General features: G+C 32.4%; 2 long non-coding RNA genes across 3 annotated transcripts; one reads left to right on the forward strand and one right to left on the reverse strand.

Annotated features, from left to right (window-relative positions):
- Positions 1-7908: 7908 nt before the first annotated feature.
- Positions 7909-17902, forward strand: LOC137619253 (uncharacterized). 2 transcript variants are annotated; one of them, XR_011039873.1, is made up of 5 exons: positions 7909-7935; positions 10915-11050; positions 11669-11801; positions 16183-16321; positions 17432-17902. It is a non-coding gene; the product is annotated as an uncharacterized lncRNA (long non-coding RNA). The 2 variants fall into 2 exon arrangements; XR_011039872.1 differs by lacking the exon at positions 7909-7935 and adding an exon at positions 7981-8429.
- Positions 17903-18329: 427 nt separating this feature from the next.
- LOC137619254 (uncharacterized) lies at positions 18330-21242 on the reverse strand. The gene is made up of 2 exons (XR_011039874.1): positions 21105-21242; positions 18330-18533 (listed from the first exon to the last, which is right to left on the reverse strand). It is a non-coding gene; the product is annotated as an uncharacterized lncRNA (long non-coding RNA).
- Between the last annotated feature and the right edge of the window lie 340 nt (positions 21243-21582).

Genomic DNA, 21582 nt, shown 5'->3' on the forward strand with positions numbered 1-21582 from the left:
TTTGGAGCTAGGATATTATCATTCCACATTATTATTATTATTATTATTGTTATTATTATTATTTTTATTATTATTATTATTATTATTATTATTATTATTATTATTATTATTATTATTATTATTATTATTATTATTATTATTATTATTATTATTATTATTGGTCGTCGTTGTTATTACAAGCAAAGCTATAACCCTATTTCGGAAAGCCAGATACTATAAGTCCAGGGTATCCAGCGGGAAAAAATAGCCCAGTCAGGAAAGGAAAATAAGGAAATAAATAAACGATATAAAAGTAATGAAAAACTAAATTGATATATCCTTAAAAAATTAGGAACATTAAAACAGATGTTTCTTATATATACCAAAAAAAATTAATGCGAAGTATGTATTACACATGACTGAATTATCAATTGAAGTATCTAATTTTGTGATTAAAATAGCTGATTCTTGGGTGGGGAAAGTTCAAATTCAAAATGTCGTAACACAATTGAAGAGCATTCTTACAATTCTCTACAATTTGAAGTTTACAACATATCTGCAATGCAACAATGAAAATCACTGTTGCACAAGACCTCAATACTTACATAAACCTAATACTAATTGTAAAGCAGGAGACGACTACACAATGAAAAGCCTAACTCTCCATAGACTGGAAAAAATCAACAAAACTGCAACTCGGGCACACCATTCTATCTTATTTCTCTTCGTCTTTTTTATTTAAGTTTTTATAGTTTATAAAAGTAATATTTATTCAAATATTTTTTGTTCTTAAAATATTAAATTTTTCCTTGTTTCCTTTCCTCATTTCCTCACTTTCTACCCGTTTTCCTTCTTTTTGAAAGACTTTACTTTGTCTTTTGGTAGACCGTAGTCCTGATCAGCTACCCTGCCCTCCTTAGACCTCGGTAGCTTATGTAGTTATGGTTTTAATAACAGGGATCAGTGGGTTTACTAACAACGAATAGAAGATTGTAAGGGTTAATAATAATGGTATGATACTCCGTATTTTCCTACAGGGAGACAGAATGATAACGATTTCATTTTGGTGTTTTTTATATATGTTAATAGTGTTTTCTAATAAGAGTTTTATAATATTCCTTTCTTTTGTACAGGAACTTAGAATTATAACGATTCAATCTGTTTTTTATATATGTTAGCAGTGTTTTAAATGCTCTTACATTTTTCTGTAAAGGTAGTGCTTTATCATATATATTTACCCTGACAATTTATTAAATATCTGCCATCATCTAGATTGTCCTGTTCCTTCCATTCACTTTCATAAAAGTTTTGCCAGAAGCTATAAAGAATAACAATTTTCCTTCGATGCTATTCACTCGGAAAATATAATGTTTCCTGAAGAAGGTAACGTAGTTGAAGTTTCGGGACGTGAACTGAGGCAAGACGGAGAAAAGAATTGGCGACGCAGTTTCCTCTATGAAATAAGAAAGGTAAAATCGAATATTATTTTTGGAAATTTCACGGTGACTTTAACCTTATGCTTCCTAATGCAGAGTAAATCTTGAATTTTAATTACTTTAGTGCTCGAAATTTGGAAAAAGTAATGGGGTCTATAACCTCAGAGTGATACAATATTTGATAAATTGTATTGAGGATTTATAAAGAAATGTCTCATTACTTTAATATGTTAGAGGAAGAGAAGATGATATTTTAAGGTAGAATTGTTTTTAAGTATTTCATGTGTTGTAAGCTAAATTCCCAATACACTCACAGTTGTTTACATATACAGACACACACTCATACACAAACAAACTTTCTCAGTAGCGACAACTTCCCATAGTGAAAGGGTTTGTGTATCGCCATGATCAGCATAGCTGTACTCTTCAGGGCCACCCATACTAGGTTGGTTTGCTGTTACCGATCAGATTAAAATCTCTTACCCTCTCTAACCCACACTGGCCACTGTGGTAATGAAAACTGGTCTAACACCAGTCATGAATTGACATATCTGAGGTCTTTTTCCTACAGTGGACTAGAAATGGCTGCATTTGTTGTTGTTTTATATATATATATATATATATATATTTATATTTATATTTATATTTATATTTATATATATATATATATATATATATGTACACACACACACACACACATATATATATATATATATATATATATATACATATAAACACATATATATCATCTGGTAAATGAGACCCACTATAATCAGAGAGGGAATTGTTCAAAAGCAGTTTCGTTTAGATGCAAAACAGTTGAGAAAGTTTGTTTACTCACAACTTATCTGGAACCAGAGGCTTTGTGGGGGACAGAAAGTCTCAGATTAATTCTGAATTTCCATGTTCGTAAAGTCTCTTGGTGAACTCTTTAATCAGTTTTGCTTTACATTCTTAGGTAGAATCAAAGTTGATAGAACCTTATATATTTTAGAAAAATAACGTAATTGTGAATCAAGGCTTAGTATTTGTTTCGTCGTTTAAACGACCAAGATCCAACAGGGAAAGATAAATTGTTTTAATTTCATGTAGGTTTTCAATAGGCATTTATGTGTTCAGAATATTATTTTGGATTTTTAATTGAAGAAATAATCTTATAAGCAGCCAAAGTAGTTTCAAATCTCCAACTCATGTTATAGTTTTCTATGCATCCCCTTGCACATCTCTCTCTCTCTCTCTCTCTCTCTGTTGCCCATACATCAATTTCCTCTCTCTTGTTCTTGCAACTACCATTTTCTGTTGGCCTCCCACAGTTCCTTCCCATTTTCTATTCAACTCCTTACTTCCCGTTTTCTATTCAACTCTTTTCTATGATTAACTGGTCTAATGTCTTATGATATTTGTTCTTCATACCTCTGTTGAGGCCAAACGCTTCCTCCTATTACTGTACCTCTTGAGAGGGCATCAGCTGCTTTATTAGGTTTACCTTTTATGTGATTAAAACCACTTGTATTGGATTCTAATAACAGTAAAATCTCCCAGTCTTCTCTAGTGGTTAGGTCACCACTATCTAAAAGAAATCACATATGGGCCTATGATCATTTTGTTACTGAATCGGATGTCCCAAGGAAAAGAACTGATGGGTCTCCAGTAACCACAGAATTGTGATTTTCCCAACGCCATCATAGTTTAGTGATAGTTTTAATAGATATTTGTCACAGTCTATCAAAATATTGTTTACAATGAGTGTGAAATAAACTGCAAAGAATAAAATGAGAAGATATTCTACATAAGATTCTTCTATTCCCTGTTTTTGAAGGGCTTTCATTACCGCTGAATCCACAGCTTTCTTATAATCTATATGAAATTTATTTTAAGATTAAAATGACTCGGATAGAGAGGGATCATACTATTGTCACTTTAAACTAAAGTGGATAAATAATGGCCCCCCTCAAAAAAAAAATGGAAATATTTTGTTATAGGAAATGTTATTACTAACGATATGTCAATACAAGGAGTTACAAGGCTTTGTGATGTCTCAAAGACGTTTTAGTCCATCCGCGGAGACACTATTTGCTCTTGGGTATAGAAAATTAGTTTAAACGTTTGGAGAGTTTTTTCTGACTGTGTCTAACTTATTCTTGAACCCGTTCACCGTGTTACTGTTCACTACATCCGCTGGAAGTCTATTCCAAATATTTACTATTTCATATGTAAAGAAATTACCCCCATTGAGTGGAAATATCCCGAACCATTGTTAAACGGGACGAAAATATCCTGGTGAAACATTTTATCCTTTTTATAGTGTATGGAAATGGTCATAAATAAATCTTTGGCTGAAATAAAGTCCTTTATAATCTATTGTAATAGGAAGAAAGAGGGTTGTTAAAGTTTAGTGGAATGGAAAGAAATTTTGGGGTCAGAATCATCTGGAAGGAGAAAGGGAGAGGGGAAGAATTCAGAAATTCTAAGAGGAAAAAGAAAATAATTTGGCTATAGAGGGAGGTCCAAAAGTAGGTGGACAGTATGTGGAATAGTTTTATGTATCGGATATATTATTAAAAGAGTTTTTTGGTTCACAATAAAATTTAGGGGCTTTTATATTATTGTTCACATTAAAATTTAATTGTCAATGCAATAATTGTGTTAGTAAAAATAATTTTATGTACATGTAATACAAAAATAAATGTAATAATTTACTTTCCACTTCCTTTTGGATCACCATGGATCTAATCAAAACCCGAAGAGGTCATTCATCTGTTTTCGTTAAGCAATTGGGACTCTCTCTCTCTCTCTCTCTCTCTCTCTCTCTCTCTCTCTCTCTCTCTCATACGTGTAATATGAAATCTTCGAGTAAAGCATTTTAAGCTATTTAACAATTTCTTGTTATCAGTAAGAGTTTCATGTGGGTGACATATAACTTCAGTCTTTCTTTCCCCATTATGTCATAATAAATTCAGATTAAATATCTATTATTCTTCAATTTAATACCAGGTTCGACGCTTCACTGAAATTCAAAACAAGAATTGAGGGCTAACTCATAAAAAGACAGACAGATATATAAAGAAAACAAGGATGCTCCAGGGTATAATAAAGTATGAAAACTAACCACTAATTTCTCGGTTACTAAAAAGAACCATCACCTCATATTATCCTCCTGACTAGTACAGTGGCAATGTGTTCGACTTGCATTCGCATGGCAACAAATTCATCCCACACTTGGACTGTGAGTTTAATTTGTCTACTGAAGAGGCCACTATTGTGGTTGAGTACCCTAGAGGGCGGGTGGGCTTGCCCAGCTTCCGTTTTGGTGAGCATCTATTCTGATGAAATTGGAACAGGAACCAGACATCTTTAACCTTTCCCTTAAACCAAATTCTCTCCCGGCTCTTATCTGGATTGGCCATTGATAGCACAGTCGAATACCTTCCTTTGTAGAAGGGATATTCCGCAGATCTTAGCTGGGCTATCTGATACTGATTCGGAGAAATTTTCAATTCCCTTCATATCCCCTTACTATTGTTTGATATCGAGCTTAGATATCTTCGAGAGTTTCTTTTCTATTCTCTGTTATTGCTTTCGCCAAAATCGACGATTTTGAGATGGGTATGTATCCATCCTTGTCTGTTTCTTTGTGTATTTTTTTTGTTCGTTTATGGGAAAATTTACACTAAAATCACTGTACCGTTGTTTACAAAACTTGGTATTCATATTGGGTATGACCCAAGAATGAATTATGCAACATTTTGGGTAATGTACATCAAAGTACACTTAAAAATTTGCATTATAAAAAACGGTAAATGTCTGGTAACAACTATTCCAGGATTTTTACTGTTTTAAAAACGGTTATAATGACGTGAAGGAGTGGTATTACGGTCACCAACTAGTAAGATATATTAACAATGTAAGGACAAATTACGGTCGCCTGTAATTAACTGAAATACTGCCGGAAACAGTAAATCTTTACCACAATTCAACTTTTTCCATCCTATTTACCAGTTTCCTATGGGACATAATATAATCTTGATAAGCCGTGTGTTAATATAGTTGTTTACTTGATACGTTTTGTGTAGTTACCTCCGCCAACGAAGTTGGAAGAACCACGAAGAAAAGTTGAAAAACAAACTAGAAGGGAACTCAGTAATGTGCAGACATCCGCTGCAACATTTCCTTTTTCGACCTTTTCCTCGATCTTGACCTTGACCTTTGACCTTAACCTGCACTTATTGGTATGGATTTCCAAAGACTCATATATGAACCAAGTTTGAAGTCTCGGTGACAAAGATGTCCTAACTTATGGCTGATTACATGAGTTGAACATTTTGCTTGACCGTGACCTTGACCTTTGACGTTGACCTTCTTAAATTTAATAATTTCCAGCTTTTTACATAATAGTTAATCTCTGCAAGTTTCATTACTCTACGATTAAAATTGTGGCCAGGAAGCTGTTCACAAACAAACACACACCAAAAAAGTGGGTAAAACATAACCTCCTACCAACTTCGTTGGCGAAATAATTATTTTCTCACGCTGAAAGAATAAATAATAAAAAACAAATTCACATAAAGCTCAGTAAAAAGTGTTAACACTTGAACCTAATACGAAACAAAGGCTGTGTCTTTTACATTAAAAGACGTTGTCTTCATTGTGAGAAAATTAAAAAATAAAAATGGTGAGAAATGGAGAAAACACGGGAAGCAATTTTCCAAGAAATTAACTCCGGTCTCTGTGGTGAGACACATAAAGAAGATGGACAATTGTTTTAAAAACCAGAAAAATTAAAATCTTAAAAAGGCACAAGTTTTCATTAGGATTGCGCCAGGCTGCAAACAAAGGAAAGTCGGTATGAATAGGAGTTTGTTGGTGAATTTGGGAAGAATATAATATACCGTAATTCTTTACATCAGTTAAGAGAATATAATTCAAATTTTCAATGCCACTCGTATAATTCCATCTCTTTTATCGTATGATTACATTCCTTTAGATTAGAAACATATAGTGAAATAAACTTTTACAATATATAAACGATACCTTGTTCATTTTGTATTATCATATCCATCGAACATAATTTGAAAAGGAAATTCATTATGGACTTCATTTTGCCATTAAAATATTCTCTCTCTCCCTCTCTCTCTCTCGCTCTCTCTCTCTCTCTCTCTCTCTCTCTCTCTCTCTCTCTCTCTCTCTCTCTCTCTCTCTCTCTCTCTTAGGATATTCAGCAGGCTTCAAATGTTTATGATAATTGCATATATAAAAAGTATAATCCAAGTCATTTTATATATAAACACACACACACGCACTCATATATATATATATATATATAATATATATATATATATATATATATATATATATAGATGTGTGTGTGTTTGTGTTTATGTTTGTGTATATATTTATGTAATAATTATATATGTAAATAAATATCGATAACTACACCAGTAAACAACAGAAATATAATCAAATAACATTTTATAATCCTAACTCTAGTGAACAGATTACTGCAATGCCAGCGAGAGAATAACAAACCAAAGACCTCTTTCAGACTCCTGGAAAATAAGGCAGTAGGGTCTGGTGTGCTTGAGGTCATTAAAAGGGTATTCGAGTTTAGGCCCCACTCAGAGAACGCAGAAATATAACTTCTCTCTGCATTCGAGTCTCCCTCCTCTTTCACTATGTTTAGAAATCACAGAGAAGTGAAGAATTTGAAGAAAACTTTTGGATATTATTATTATTATTATTATTATTATTATTATTATTATTATTATTATTATTATTATTAGTAGTAGTAGTAGTAGTAGTAGTAGTAGTAGTAGTAGTAGTATTATCATCATCATCATCATGAATTATTATTATTATTATTATTATAGTAGTAGTAGTAGTAGTAGTAGTAGTAGTAGTAGTAGTAGTAGTAGTAGTAGTAGTGCCTTGTCTTAATTAATTCCAGCCTTTCTTATATTTGACAGCACTTCAAAAAGTAGAACCATTACATGATTCAAACATATTTATTGAATTATTTAGAGTATATATAATATATATATATATATATATATATATATATATATATATATATATATATATATATATATATATATGTATGTATGTATGTATGTATGTGTGTGTTTTTGTCTCCTCATTTACTAGTAGGCTCCTTTCAAATATTTTCCTGGGACTAAAATTCATGTTTCATTATCAATGGTTCGGAAAATATAGTAAAATAATGTTAATATGATTTTTCCAAAGCCTTGACATGTTACACAAATTAATTCGCGAATTAAGACTTTATTAGAAATAAAAAGTTAGAAAAAAGGACTGCAAAACATTAAAATCAAACCATATAACTTTTTTGCTTCAGCGCCATCTATTGGTAAGAATATGTAACCTCTTTGCTTCAGCGCCATCTATTGGGAGGAATAGGTAATCGTCCTTGGTGATCCTTGTTACTCAACTCTTTGGGTTTTGTGACGTAGTTATCTCGTCTGCTAATAGTGGATGCAGGTGGCTTAATATTAGTTATATTTTCGTAAGTTGTTTCATATTTTTTAATATCTAATAATGTCTTCTTTACGTATTATCTTTTTTTTTGGATCATTCAATTTCTGTGTAAAACTCTAAAATTAATAATTCGCATATGGAATAGGAGAGCCATTCTAGATCTCCTTTACCTCATAGGCTTCCAGTGTCTTTCGTCAACCATTTGCAATTGAGTAAACATTAAATTTTAATTTCCAATCAAGATGCAGTTACACACGTTATCTTTTTATGCTATTTATTGCTCAGGAAGCCTAATATGCCCTTTTGATATCCGTTGTAAATACATAGAACTATTTCTCATCTCTCTGGAAAGTGTTATAATAGTGATATGAAAACTATTAAGCCTGAATACAAATGCTAGCGAATAACTGAAAAAATACAGAGCAAAACATAAACTGGAAAGAAATTATTTTCACACATCAAGGCCCGCCTGCACACACTGTTCCTGATGGAGGGCGAGAAATAAACCCCTAAAAGTAAAAAGTAAGTAGTGTTTTCTTAAGTATTTCTTTCTTTACCAAGAACTTGAGACCTGCATTTTCGAGATATCTATATGAGCAAATGGCAATTTTTGTGAAACAACATTCAATGTTTTTTCTTGTTTTCTCTGACAAGTCTTTAAATTAAACCTTTTTAGTCACTTTATGTAAAATTGGTAAAATTATAGAATGGTACAATAAACTTTGTAGAAAATAAGACTGGTTTTTAATGCATTGTATGGTGTTTTAAAAGTTTCTGATAATGAATCCTTTGCGGAAATCCCTAGTTTTTGAGTTATGGGCATCAAATACCATAACTAGGTATCATTATCAATTATGTTCGAAACTCCTTAAACTATAGTGAACTTGTTTACTTGTTTATATTCAAATTAACATTCTTCAACTTTGTTTCCTTCAGTTATCGTAATTAAAACTGAACATTAATGAAACGGGCAAATCACCTTAGTATTTGTTTGTAATGAATGCCGGATGCATTGAAAACAGGGTTTTTTTTTCATCCCATTTTTCTAGTAAGTCGTTCGTATTAGTGTTGTGTTCAACGTATTACAAATACCTTTTTACTTAATTTAGCTAATGACTTATTGGCTTTTGCTGTTGTATGCTCGCTTCGCTCGCAAGTAAACATTTTCTCACTGCTCCGATGTTCTGGTAAGAATACTATTTTCCACACCCCTTAGTCCTGTTGGTTAGTATTTTGGCGTTAATCGTCATACAAACTTGAAGGTGTGAATACACAATAAACGAAGGAATGAGATGTAGATTGCTTGTGTACATTTACCTGTATGTTAGTATGCTAAATTAACACACAATGATTCATTGGTCTTTGTTTCCCCATACTTTACTTTGTTCAAAATTTAATATCTCATTGTTCTTATGTTCTGGCAAGCAGAACATGTTTCACCACATGCATTTGCCTCGTAGGCTAGTATTTTTGTGTTCTTATAATGATCCATTTTATCTTAGTTCAATAGTTCACCGATGAATTCACATCTTATTGCTCTTATGTTCTGGCAAAGAACATGATTTCGATATGTGCATTAGTACTGTGGGCTTGTATTTTTTTTTTGTTAGATTGATTATCTAATTTATCACATTAGTTAAATTGGTTTTTGCTTTGTTGTACCTTGCTTCATTCTAAATAATATTCTCATTGCTCTCATGTTCTGGCCAGTAGAATGTTTTGCTGCATTCATTATAAATGTGTTTTTGCTCCGCCTTAGGACGCACTGCTCGCAATTTACCATCATCTAATTGCTCTTATGTTCTGGCAGGTGAAACCTTTTCTATTAAGTTAGACCCATGGACTGGTATTTTGGCTTTATCTTAATGATCTAAATTATCACCGTTTATTTTTTTTTCTTCGTTACAGCTTGCTTCACTCTTAGTTTAACGCTCTCATTTCCCTTTCTTCCAGCAAGTGGAACATGTTTCGTTACGTGCATTAGCGCCATGAGCTAGTATTTATAATAGTTTATAACATTTTGTCTCGATATATGATACCAATTATCTCTTGGTCGGTGAAAGATGATATAAAAGAATAACAAAATAGATGCTTGAAAGTATTGTATAATTGACCGAATAAAACCACAGATGTACAGACTTAGAGGCGAATACACAATTAGCAAAGGAGTTGTAGCTTGAAGTCCTGCTAGTTGACCTATCCTAACTCCAAAACTTAGTTATAGTAGACACCTATAAATAAAAATCCAGTTTTAGGATGTAGTCATTAGCTATAATATTAAACCATTCAATGCTTCTAAATAGTTATGCACTAGTCTGGGGATATGGTTTTATAAAAGCCATTTCACCCCACACTCAACTCTTTTTAAGTTATATTGTGTTAACCAATGCCATGGTTTTCTGTAAAGAGGAGTGAGAGGTTAAATACATGGAACCATACATTCAGCTGTTAAATTGTCGACCATAACCATGGCCATGAATCCTTATACCTTGACTAAACTGGGGAGATTATGACTGTTGTGTCATGTGATTTTTCCGTAGTTACATTTACGGGCATTTCTTTGAAAAAAACTTGTGTTAAAGAGGATAAAATTCTCCTCTTTATTAATCTTTTCCTTCCAACGTCCTTTTGGCAAGGTTCTGTTACCCATAAACTTGACTGGATATTACAATCTCTGTGTAACTGGAGGTCTTAATGTTCTGAAGTTTTGGGAAATTACTCCCAGTACTTACTGGCTATAGGTGGGCTTAGCAATTTTTTTTGCAAATTGGTGAATCTCGGTTTGGGAAACCCAAATTTTTACTGATGTAGGCTTTTATCTTGTGGCAAGTCATTGCAGTTGCACATACCAAAATTAAGTTTTGCACCGTGTGAAGGTACAATCTCCGTGGTGCAATGAAAAAACAAGTATTTATAAAATTCTAAACTGATTGTATGCTTATCTAAAATTAATCATACCAAATTTTGCACCAAAATCCTTTATTTCATGAACCCTTTAATTTTCCAGGACAAGAGGTTAGAACATCACTACTTCCCTTTTAGAAGTCAGAGAATAGAACTCTCCCAACTATGGAAGGTGCACAACCAGTAGTCCCACGCACAAGCAGCATAGGAGCCTTAACTCTTGACCTCCAAGCCTTAAGGTAAGGAATAATGTCAATGTCTGAATGTGATACTTTAATAATGATTGCATTAATCTTGTGAGTAGCAAATCAATTACCTCTTGTCAAATTCACATGAGTTTGCCATGAATACAGGACAAATTTTTTTCCATTTGCAAACTAGAGATGCCTGGTCTGGATGGCCTGTGTTACTGTAATGACTTTTCTTGAGTATTGCACGTCTTAATTGCTTGTTAGAGAGTTTTACCATGTGCATTTTTTTTTAATAAAAGCATATATCTCTGAACCAGGTCCTCCTTGTCAGTTTCTTAGAGTGTCACAAAACTGGGCATATGTGGATTTGAATATCAGTTTAGGAAATCCTAATTTAGCTGATGTAGTCCTTTATCTTGCAGCAAGATTATTAAAATCTTGCAAGTGGGAGCTAAGGGTTCCTTTGTTGACTATCATTGATTTATGGATCATTACAATTGCGTATACCAAAAGAGAGAGAAGTTTTGGCAGGGTGTGAAAGTACAATCTCTGAAGTGGAATGAAAAAGCAATGATTTATATACTCCTTAACTCGTATGTTTATGTAAAATTATTTTAGTAGATTTTGCACCAAAACATGTGTTTTATGAACCACTCTATTCACCAGCACAAGGCGTTGGAACACACCATCATTCTGCCAGTCGTTACAAAATTGTACTCTTCCTAATATGGGAGGTGAACTACCAGTTATCCCATGCACCAACAAAGAGGAACTTAACTTTTGACCTCAACCCTTTAAGGTAAGTATTAATGTAAAAGTGCCAAATTATGATACATTAATAATGACTGCATTGTTGTAGTGAGCATCACACGAAACGTTTTGTAATATTCATATAATCTAACCAAGAAAACAGGAATAAATTCTTTCGTCCCTTTGCTAACCCGAGTTACCTGGTCTCTATGGCCTTTGTCACATAAATGACTTGCCTTAAGTATAGCTTGCCTTAGAGATGTTTATATGTACACTCTATTTGATTTAATAGAAGCATGTATGTTCAAACGAGGACTTCCCTGTCCTTTGCACAAACATATTCTCAGAGGTTTCGCAGTGTTGACGAAAATTTTCGGACCTGTCCTCAAAATTTAAACATTGAAGTTACTTTTCAAGTAGATGCACACCTTTTAGCAGTGTGACTGTTTACAGTTCAGTTATATATTTGTCCTTTTAAATTTTTGCACAAAATATGCGGTATCAACCCTTTTCATTTTTACACATAATTTCACTAGGCATTAGTAAAGTTATCAAATCCACAAAAACTCTGAATCTAATGATCAGAAAACTAAATCTAGTTAAATACAAAACCTTCAGCACTATCAGAAATAACATGAAAAATTCCTACACCTACAAGGGATATCTATGTATGATACCTCTAATTATGAAATCCAATTCCCCATTCTCCAATTGAAACATATTAGAAACTATTTGTTTCAGTGGTCAGTCTTTGACACAGTTTGTGTGAAGGCTTTTTTTTATATATGCATTCCTTTAATGATAATGGAGAAGTGTGAATTATATTAGTCACAATATTGATTACATGTAGCCTTTGATATAAGTATCCCATTTGTTTGATGTTGACTTGTATGTGCCCTTTAGAATGTATGCAACATCAAATTTATTTAGCAAGTTTCGAGCTGAGCATTTAGGTGCCAGTCGTTATTGTATACAATGTTCAATAATTGATAAATAGTAAACTGTTAAGTCCAATTGATACTACTAGATTTTGTTACCCGATTATCCATCAAAGAGTTTTAGGCAGGGCAAAAGCAGATTGCAGGAATTCATTAGTGTCATAACCATGAAGTAGATATCCATGATTTTAAATGTGATAGTCTATAAATGCCTTGGTCTATCAATAGTCAAGTAAATATTAAGTATGAATTATATATCCTTTTATGTTCAGGGAGCTTGACTTTAATGTAGCGTTTGGATATGATTAGTCAAGTAAATATAAAGTATGAACCATACATTCTTTCAAATTCAGGGTGCTTGACTTTAATGTAGTGTTTGGTTATGAATAGTCAAGTAAATATTAAGTATGAAGCATATATCCTTTCAGATTCAGGGTGCCTGATTTTAATGTAGTGTTTGGTTATATCCTTCTCTGTTTAATAAATATTAGGCTGTTTGTTTTTAAAAGGATAAAGCCAAAAACAGCAGACTACAAAAATTGTCAATGGACAATATATTGTTTAACAGGTTATAAAAATATACATGTCCTGTTAATGCAATGATCACAGTGAAACTTGGTAAAATTTGACAATGGCAATAATTGGGCTCTATTCTATCTTATGGTTATGCAAGAACCATATACTGCATCATTGTACCCAATAACAAAAGTTAACCCTTACACCACTGCAACGTTTAAAGTTTCAGATATTGAATATATTATGAGCAAGTCTAACCAAAAGTGCAAGGCCATACACTAACCACGTTCCCTCAGGCACTCCCTAACCTACTTCAGCAGTCAGAGTTCTTAATTCTTGACCTTAGTCTGAATCTTTTATGCAGTAAGGTAGAGAGATAAAGGATGGGCACTCCTGATGAGTTAGCCTGGATTCTCCTATCCCAATTAGGCAACCTTATTTGTGGTTCTTATAAGTTGGGTGAAGGATTTTGCTGTGACAAATAATTAGATGCATTAAGGGTATCGTGTAAATCTTCAATATTCTTAGAATTTTATGTCTTAAAAAAAAGAGTAGAAAGCACTTCAACAAAATGGTGATAAATGAGGTTGGTGATTTTAGAATATTTGTAAAGGCAATAGGATTATTTTTATTAGCCAGTATTTATACATAGGCTTGTCAACAGGCTACTGTAAAACACCTCTTTTGGGAAATGAGTTATTCTTATCAAGGAAAATGGTATAGTTGGTTAATTCTAAGATTCTATGAGTTTTCTTTATAATGCACCGAGAAGTTTGAGGTCGTCTTTCATTTCATTTTTGTTGTGAATTTTGAACTCTCATTTCATTTTCTGGTGTATTTTGAAGAACAACCTTAAATACTCAACAAAATAGTGAAACAATACTTTTTACTTGTAAGAGCTTTAATAAAATTGAGATCCAGTGTATTTTTGCATATAAATGAATCGTAGATTTTTGCTTATCAGGTGATATATTTAAGCAATTTACTCCAGACTTCTGGAAAAGTAGACAATAGCTCTCCTTTTTCTCCACTTGTTTGAGAAACAAAAGTTTCTCACAGGAAGAATTCTTGATCCAACTAAATTTGGATTGGTATATTTGGAAAATCAACGTACTTATGTACTCTACTCTGAACTGTGGTAATCTTAAAATATCTACTAAAACTTGACATGCATATAAAACCAAAAAGAGGCTTTAAACTCTGAAAATACCAGATATGAAAACTATATGTTACTTTTTCTGACAACCTCATATGAGTGGGTTTATTGCTGTTCATAGAGATTAAGGAAGGCCAAATGACTTGCAATATTATCCCCCTAGTAAGGGTTTATCAACTCCTTCATAATCTATGGTGGGCCAAATCCTCAATTGGACATCTAGACAGTTAGAAATATCAAATTGAGAAATATATTACATTGCTGAAAGGTGTTTCAATAAATTTCCAATCTCACTCTAATTGGCAAGATCAGAAAAGTTTAAAGATTGGTAGGCTGTCAGCAAATCTACATTTCCTTAATTTATGTGATATCTTTGACAGTAAAAACACACCACATGACATTAATCATCAAAGTAATAGTGAGGTACTTGAATTTCCCACCCAAATATTTGAGCCATATATTTGTTTTAACTAGCATTTTTGGTGTTGTATGAATTTCTGACCATTATTTTTGGTGCAAATGTTTCTAGCCAAAATGGGTTAGTGTTATCAATATCTATTTGTGGAGCACTGTAAGCATTCCTTAAGGATCTGCAGCATTCTTTTGCATCAAGCAGAACTCGTTTTGTATCATTCTTCTTTACCCTACGCCTTGCTTTCTTTCTTCCGTCTTGTTGTGGATCTTTCTTTACAGTTATCTCTATGATCAGATCTACTGGAACTCGAACCAAATGAACTGATAGACTCCAGCTGTGCTGGAAAATGTATTTTCATGAAATGCTCATACACCTGTGGGTTATTAATATGTATCCGGGACATGTGTATTAGTATATCACCAGTTATCTGGCATAGTTTAACTTGTCATAGACAAACCACCATAGAAACATCTCGTTGATAGTTCATTTGATATGGTCAGTGGCCTTCTCGTGATTCCCTGCAGAGTCTATGGTCCACCAAGTCAATGTAAGACTTCCAAAATAATGAGAGTAACCTGTTTGAATGTCTTTGAAATTCAAGGTATTCTCCATACACCTGCATGATTTGAGAACATGCACCTGTATCAATATTTTTTTTTTTTTTATTGTAGAAAAAAACGTTATTGTGAAGGTTTCTACTAACTTGGTCTCTTTCTTGCAGCATGTATCATTTCTTCAATTTTCTTTCCAAGAGGAGTAAAGAAGCCTTTTAAAACCATTATCTTCAATGCTTTATGGAATAACATATTTTGTACAGAAACCATTGAACTTTTACTTTCTGTGATACCAGCTATGGGATCATCTGTAATTGTACTTGATTAAACAATATCTTTGAAACCTGTGCCCTGATAACTTTTCCTAATGATAAAAAAGCCCAGTATATAGGTTTGGGAGCACTAAATTGCTGGATTCTATCAAAAATAGGCTTTATATTTCCCTACAATCTGTTGTCTTTTAGGCTGTGATCTAAGACAAACTATTTGGTTCAAATTGCATAGACTCAATGATAACGACAGACTGATTTACCATCTCATAAACCCTGGACATTTTCAGTTGGAGAGGCGGTACTAGGTTTTCTAGTGTTGAGTATGTGGCATATTTGTTAGATAATACTAAAGAAAGTAAGGTTAATTTGTGACTAGGGAAATGACCAAATTTTCTTGAGAGTATAGGTTATTCTTTTTATTACATATTGTTGAATTTAAAATTCTCTTAACATGTGTAGGTTGTATTGCATCGATAAATTTAAGTCTACAGAAGTGCATCAAATTCCTTTATTGAATGTTTTAACCGTTAAACATATCTGTACTTGGATTCGTATTGTTTTTCTACATTTTTTGTTTAGTTTCAGATGCATTCTTGGTATTTGAATTTGTGAGAGTTGGATCATAGCGTTTTATTTTGAGTCGGAAACCAAAAACCTATAATTTTACTATCATCGCCCTCGATCAACTTGCAATGCTATCACAAGTTGTATAATACAGGTATTTATTTTTCTCTTCGTAATGACCATATCTATGAATAGTTAGTTGTACACTCAGCTAATTTGGACAGTTTAGCCAAAAATTGGTATGAACTCCCTTAAAGGATGTTAATCTATGAAGTACTTAAGGCAATTAGACAATAAATACAGTTCATTATAGAGGAGACTTATTCTATTTTTTATTAAACTTCTCCAAACTTTCACAAATTGGTAGCCAAAAGGCTAATTTTGGTTTGGAGCCTCGTGACAATTTGGGCCACAAAAAGTATAGCTATTATTTTTATCAAAATCAAAATTATTTTCAGTTAAAAATTTGAGGATATATGTGTTAATCGGAGCTGACATATTTAAAGACTGCATTTGTAAGAAACAGTGAAATTTATATTTTGATGAAGTTTTAGGTAAATTATGTCTGAATTCGTTATGTTTTGTAGTCTTAAACATTAATCATTTTTATGAATCATTTTTATGAGTAGGCAAGTTTTTTTTATGGCCCTTGATCTGCTTTTTAGTCTTCCCTAGCCTTAGTGCACCAGGTTCACATGGCTCTTGAAAAGCTTTTGCCAAAATATCCCTAGCTTTAGTCTACTAGGTTCATACAAAGATATTTTATACAAATGATAAGAGTATAAGAGTTGTTAAGCGTTGCTTTAAGTCATTGAGATAGATTTTTATTTACCATATTTGCTACATTTGTATTTACCATATTTGCTACATTTGTATTTACCATATTTGCTACATGTAGCTATTAAAAATTGTAGACGTAAAAATTGTAGACGTAATGTTCATAGCAATTTCAATTAAATTTCAGGTGTTGACATCTGTTTTCTAAGTATATGTACTAGTGCTCTTTTATAAGTAGTAAGGATACCTTTAACTACGATGATGTTTTTCATAACTACGTTTGGTGTGAAAAATGTTTTTTAGTCATGATGGGTGTTCAAAATTTGATTGTTTAGTACTACGCAGTTTTTAAGTTAAGCTATGCTACTGAATGACTCGAGTCAACAATAATTATTATTTTGTGTATTCTGAAGCTTTCATGACTTAAATAGTACCTAATTTAAATTGTAAAGCAATTTCTTTATTAAATTCTTCTAATCTTTTTCAGAAATAAAACGAACGTATGCCATCTCTATAGTTTGCGAAGCTGACATTCTGTGAAGGGAAATACAAACTTTAACAGCACAGGTGCTAAGCTGAAATCCTGTAACTGGAAGAGCCATTGCTCAAGTTAGTGGACCTGCCCCTGAGATGGGAGAACAAGTTGGTTGAACAGACATCCTGTGACTGCTGAAGAGCCATGGGTTTGGTTAAATGATATAGACTGCTGTCCTGACTAGAAGAAATAAGCTTTAGTTTCTCACAAGAGAACATCTAGCTCACAGAGAACATCTAGCTCACGTCTAATATCTAGTGAGAACACTATTTTAAGACATCTGCATGACTGGAGTATTGACTATGGCCTTCTGTCAAATTGACGGAAGTGGAAGTAAAGCAGAACAATGATGGAAAGAAGCTGGAAAATGGAGAGTGATCTCAATAGGGAAAAGTGACCATGAGAAGATAAGAGGAGAAGGGGATAAATTAACACTATTGAACAATCACATTATAAAAACATTCGTAATGATAGAAATAAACCAATTGATTTCACTAAATTTTTTATTATCCATTAATATGATTATCAAAATTATGGTTTCCTGCTTTGAAAGTTTCCTTTTCTTGCTATTTTGCTTAAAAGCATCACAAGCAATATAATTTAATCTTTATCACCACTGCATCGTCTCTCACCACTGGTGCTATTTTCTTGCCTGCTGCTTCGAAAGTTTTCTTTTAAGTGTCAATGTCAAATGTTGATGCAGAGATAAGATCTCTGCATCACTTTCTCTCTGCCTCAACGCTGCGTCTCAATCTTTCTCTGCTTCAACTCTGCCCCTCAACGCTGCGTCTCAAACTCTCTTTGAATCACCGTTGCATCTCGATCCATCTGCATCACCGCTGTCTCAATCTTTCTCTGCATTAACTGTGCGTCTTTCTACCTCTGGTATGCTGTCATTAAATCTAGTCACAAGTTTGTGCTGCTTTAATTACACGATTCAGTATCTACACTTGTGTGCAACTTTTTTTTCAGCATTGAGGTGCACTACAATCTCTCCAGGCTTCTGTTTCAGAGTTAATTCTTCCATCTTATTTGACCTGGGTTTAATATCATCCTGCAAAATATAAGAAAAAAATATAAAAACTCAAATATTTGCAGAGGACTTTCAAGTTAATGAAGTGCAGCGTTTCTATATTTCTCGAATTATGATGAAAAACTATAAGGTATGATGATGACAAGTAAACATTATCGGAGTGGAAACACCCAGGAAATAGCAAGATAAAAAAAAAAAAAAAAAAACACCTTTCCATTAGTTTTAACTTGAAACCAAAATTCATTAAAAAAACATACTTCAATTATACAGTAACACTAATATTTCCACCTGCCAATATTAACTCATAGAAGAATAACTGACCAAAAATCTCCACATCAGCATTAGGTGTAAAGTTGAGAAAAACAAACAGGCTAATGAAACCACTAAGTTAAACTAGTTAAAATACCACATTACCTAATTTTTCAAGACAATTTATATTTTATATTCCCCCTACAGTGACTTCAGGTTTAAAAACCTAGCAGTTTTACCATTAAAATTCAGATTAAACAGTATATCCACAAAGGAAGCCAAAGTCCCATTAACTTTGTAAGAACTTGACGTTTTATACCACCAGTTCTATCGTCTGTATATATAACTAGCGCGAATTCTTAAAAGGTTCCAGTTTCGCATGTTCATAGATGGATTTTAGCCTAAATTATCTTATGAAAATTATAATCTTTATTATACAAAATTATTTCAGATTGTCTTTATAAAAGCTTGCCCTTTTTTTCACTTAAACATCAGATTTCATAATTATGCCATTTCAATCACTTTGATATTACATATTGATCCCTATGATTTTATCTATCAACTACGAAATTAAGCCCTTTCGATCACTGGGAATATATAAGCTATCAACTAACTAAAGATATAAGGACAAATCACGCCAAGTTATAATTCATCTATTAAAATAAGATTTCCTTTTGATTACTCAAAACCACTGAAAACTTTATACATCAAATATACTGAATGTATCTGACCTTTCAATCACCATTAATTTAGCAACTAATATACAGTTTTCATCCCAGGATTGAAATTATCAATCAGTATACTTTCATATATTACAGCTTGTATCTGCTAATTATATTTTTCCATTAAACTAATAGATCATACCCATTAAGCTCCTAGATGGATTTGGCCTACAGATAAACCTTTAGGTGACTAGCATCTGTCCATTACTGTAAAAGAAAGTAAACTTACTGCTGAAAAAAGCAACCACCAAATTAAAACTTTAAAAGTAGAAGGTTTTCATGGCTTCAAACCCTAGAAAAATGGGAATATCTGCATAATAAATATTGCTGGAGTTTACCGACAGAAAACTTGCTGTAAGTTATGAATGTTTTATGGGAAAAGTCTGCGATCCATAGAATTTCAACATTTACTGTTCTAAATTATATTACTGTACTAAATTATATTAGGTTTAACGAATTATATTAGGTTCAAACTGCTTTTTCATAGAAACCGTAGTATGATTAAAGGGCCGTCTAAGAAAATGATCCCCACAACTACAAGGTTGTATAGTTCTGGTGAAAGATTAATAGTAAAATGTATAGATTTAATCCTATAAATTTAGGTCTGTTGCTATTTGGATCATAAATCAGAAAGAAATAAGAGCCGACCTAAAATCATAACAGATTTAACAAAGTTTCACTACCAACAAGTTAGTTTGTTACCCAGTTATACACTAAAATTCATAGGATTATTTTTTACAATGCAAATTTAGAACTTATAAAATCTATTTAACCTTTGTGTATAATTGTTAATACAACCCAACTATTTTAGAGACATTAAAGTAAGCATAAATCTAATACTCAAGATGAAAAAAGTTATTTTCAATACAGCAAAAATCTACGAGTAGTAGTTCAAGACCCCATATAAATATAATTTTCTCCTACCTTTAGAACATCTTTAAAGCAATAATAGTATACCTAGGTTTTTTATCAGGATATTTGAAATGATAATTGCTAATCCTTATCTGCTCAAGCTTTCATGAATGCTTTTCTTTTATAAGTTTACTTCAAGACCCGAAGCCATTTTTAAATTTAAATTAAATTATCATTCAACCCTAACACTTATTTAAGACGCTCATTAATTGTAGAATTATTTGTAGATTCATAGTCTTAATTTTAACTTTTTAGCTTGCTGTATAGTGAAGTAATGTAAATTTTTCCCAATGCATACAATCAAGACATCTGGGTATCATGTTTGGCACTTAACTTGAAAAATTGAGACTTAAATCTCTATCTTCCTCTACTTAAAATATTTCTGAGCAAGCCAGTACACCGACATACTTTTTAAATGACGCAAATAGTCCTATAATGCATGCACTATCATGAAAAACAAACTAAAGAATAAGCCAAACCCAACTATCAACATTAATATCAAAGGTTTACTTCAGTCTTCAGTTTAATTAATATCAAAGGTTTACTTCAGTCTTCAGTTTAATTAATATCAAAGGTTTACTTCAGTCTTCAGTTTAATTTACCCTCACCAGTATTGTTTGAATGCAGTAAAAATTAAGGTTAAAGAAGAGAATACACTCAATTTCTAGTTTACTCGTGCTAGGATACAGTTCAAACCTGAAATTCTTACTTCACTTTTAGTATAAAGTGTTTGACCATCCGTTAACAGGATTTAATCAGTTACTAAATCTGAGAAGTGCCAGCTCCTCGTATAGACTGTCCAGTACAATATTCTGAAGTAGTTCCTCAACTAAGTCACATGCTCCAAAAATCTGAAATTATGAAAAATATAATTTCAAAATATATTTAAATACTTTAGGAAGTTATATTAAATGAGGAATGAAGGTAATTTGTAAATTGCCAATTTTTTGGTCAACTCCGATTAAAAATATTTAAAATATCAAAATTTTTGAAACATACTTTTAACGAATTCTTGAAACCTATCAGGTAGTAAATACTTCAATTAAAACTGCAGGTTTAATCCATGTCTTAAAACTGTAGGCTTAATCTAAGTCTTAAGTATTGTCTCAAAGTTTATTTTTGTATAAAAGGAAAAAATAAATGTTTTGAAACAGGAAAATCAAAATGGTGTTTTCAAATCTTTCTAA

The sequence above is a fragment of the Palaemon carinicauda genome, chromosome 25 (genome assembly GCF_036898095.1).
Source record: "Palaemon carinicauda isolate YSFRI2023 chromosome 25, ASM3689809v2, whole genome shotgun sequence".
Taxonomy (NCBI): Eukaryota; Metazoa; Arthropoda; class Malacostraca; order Decapoda; family Palaemonidae; genus Palaemon; species Palaemon carinicauda.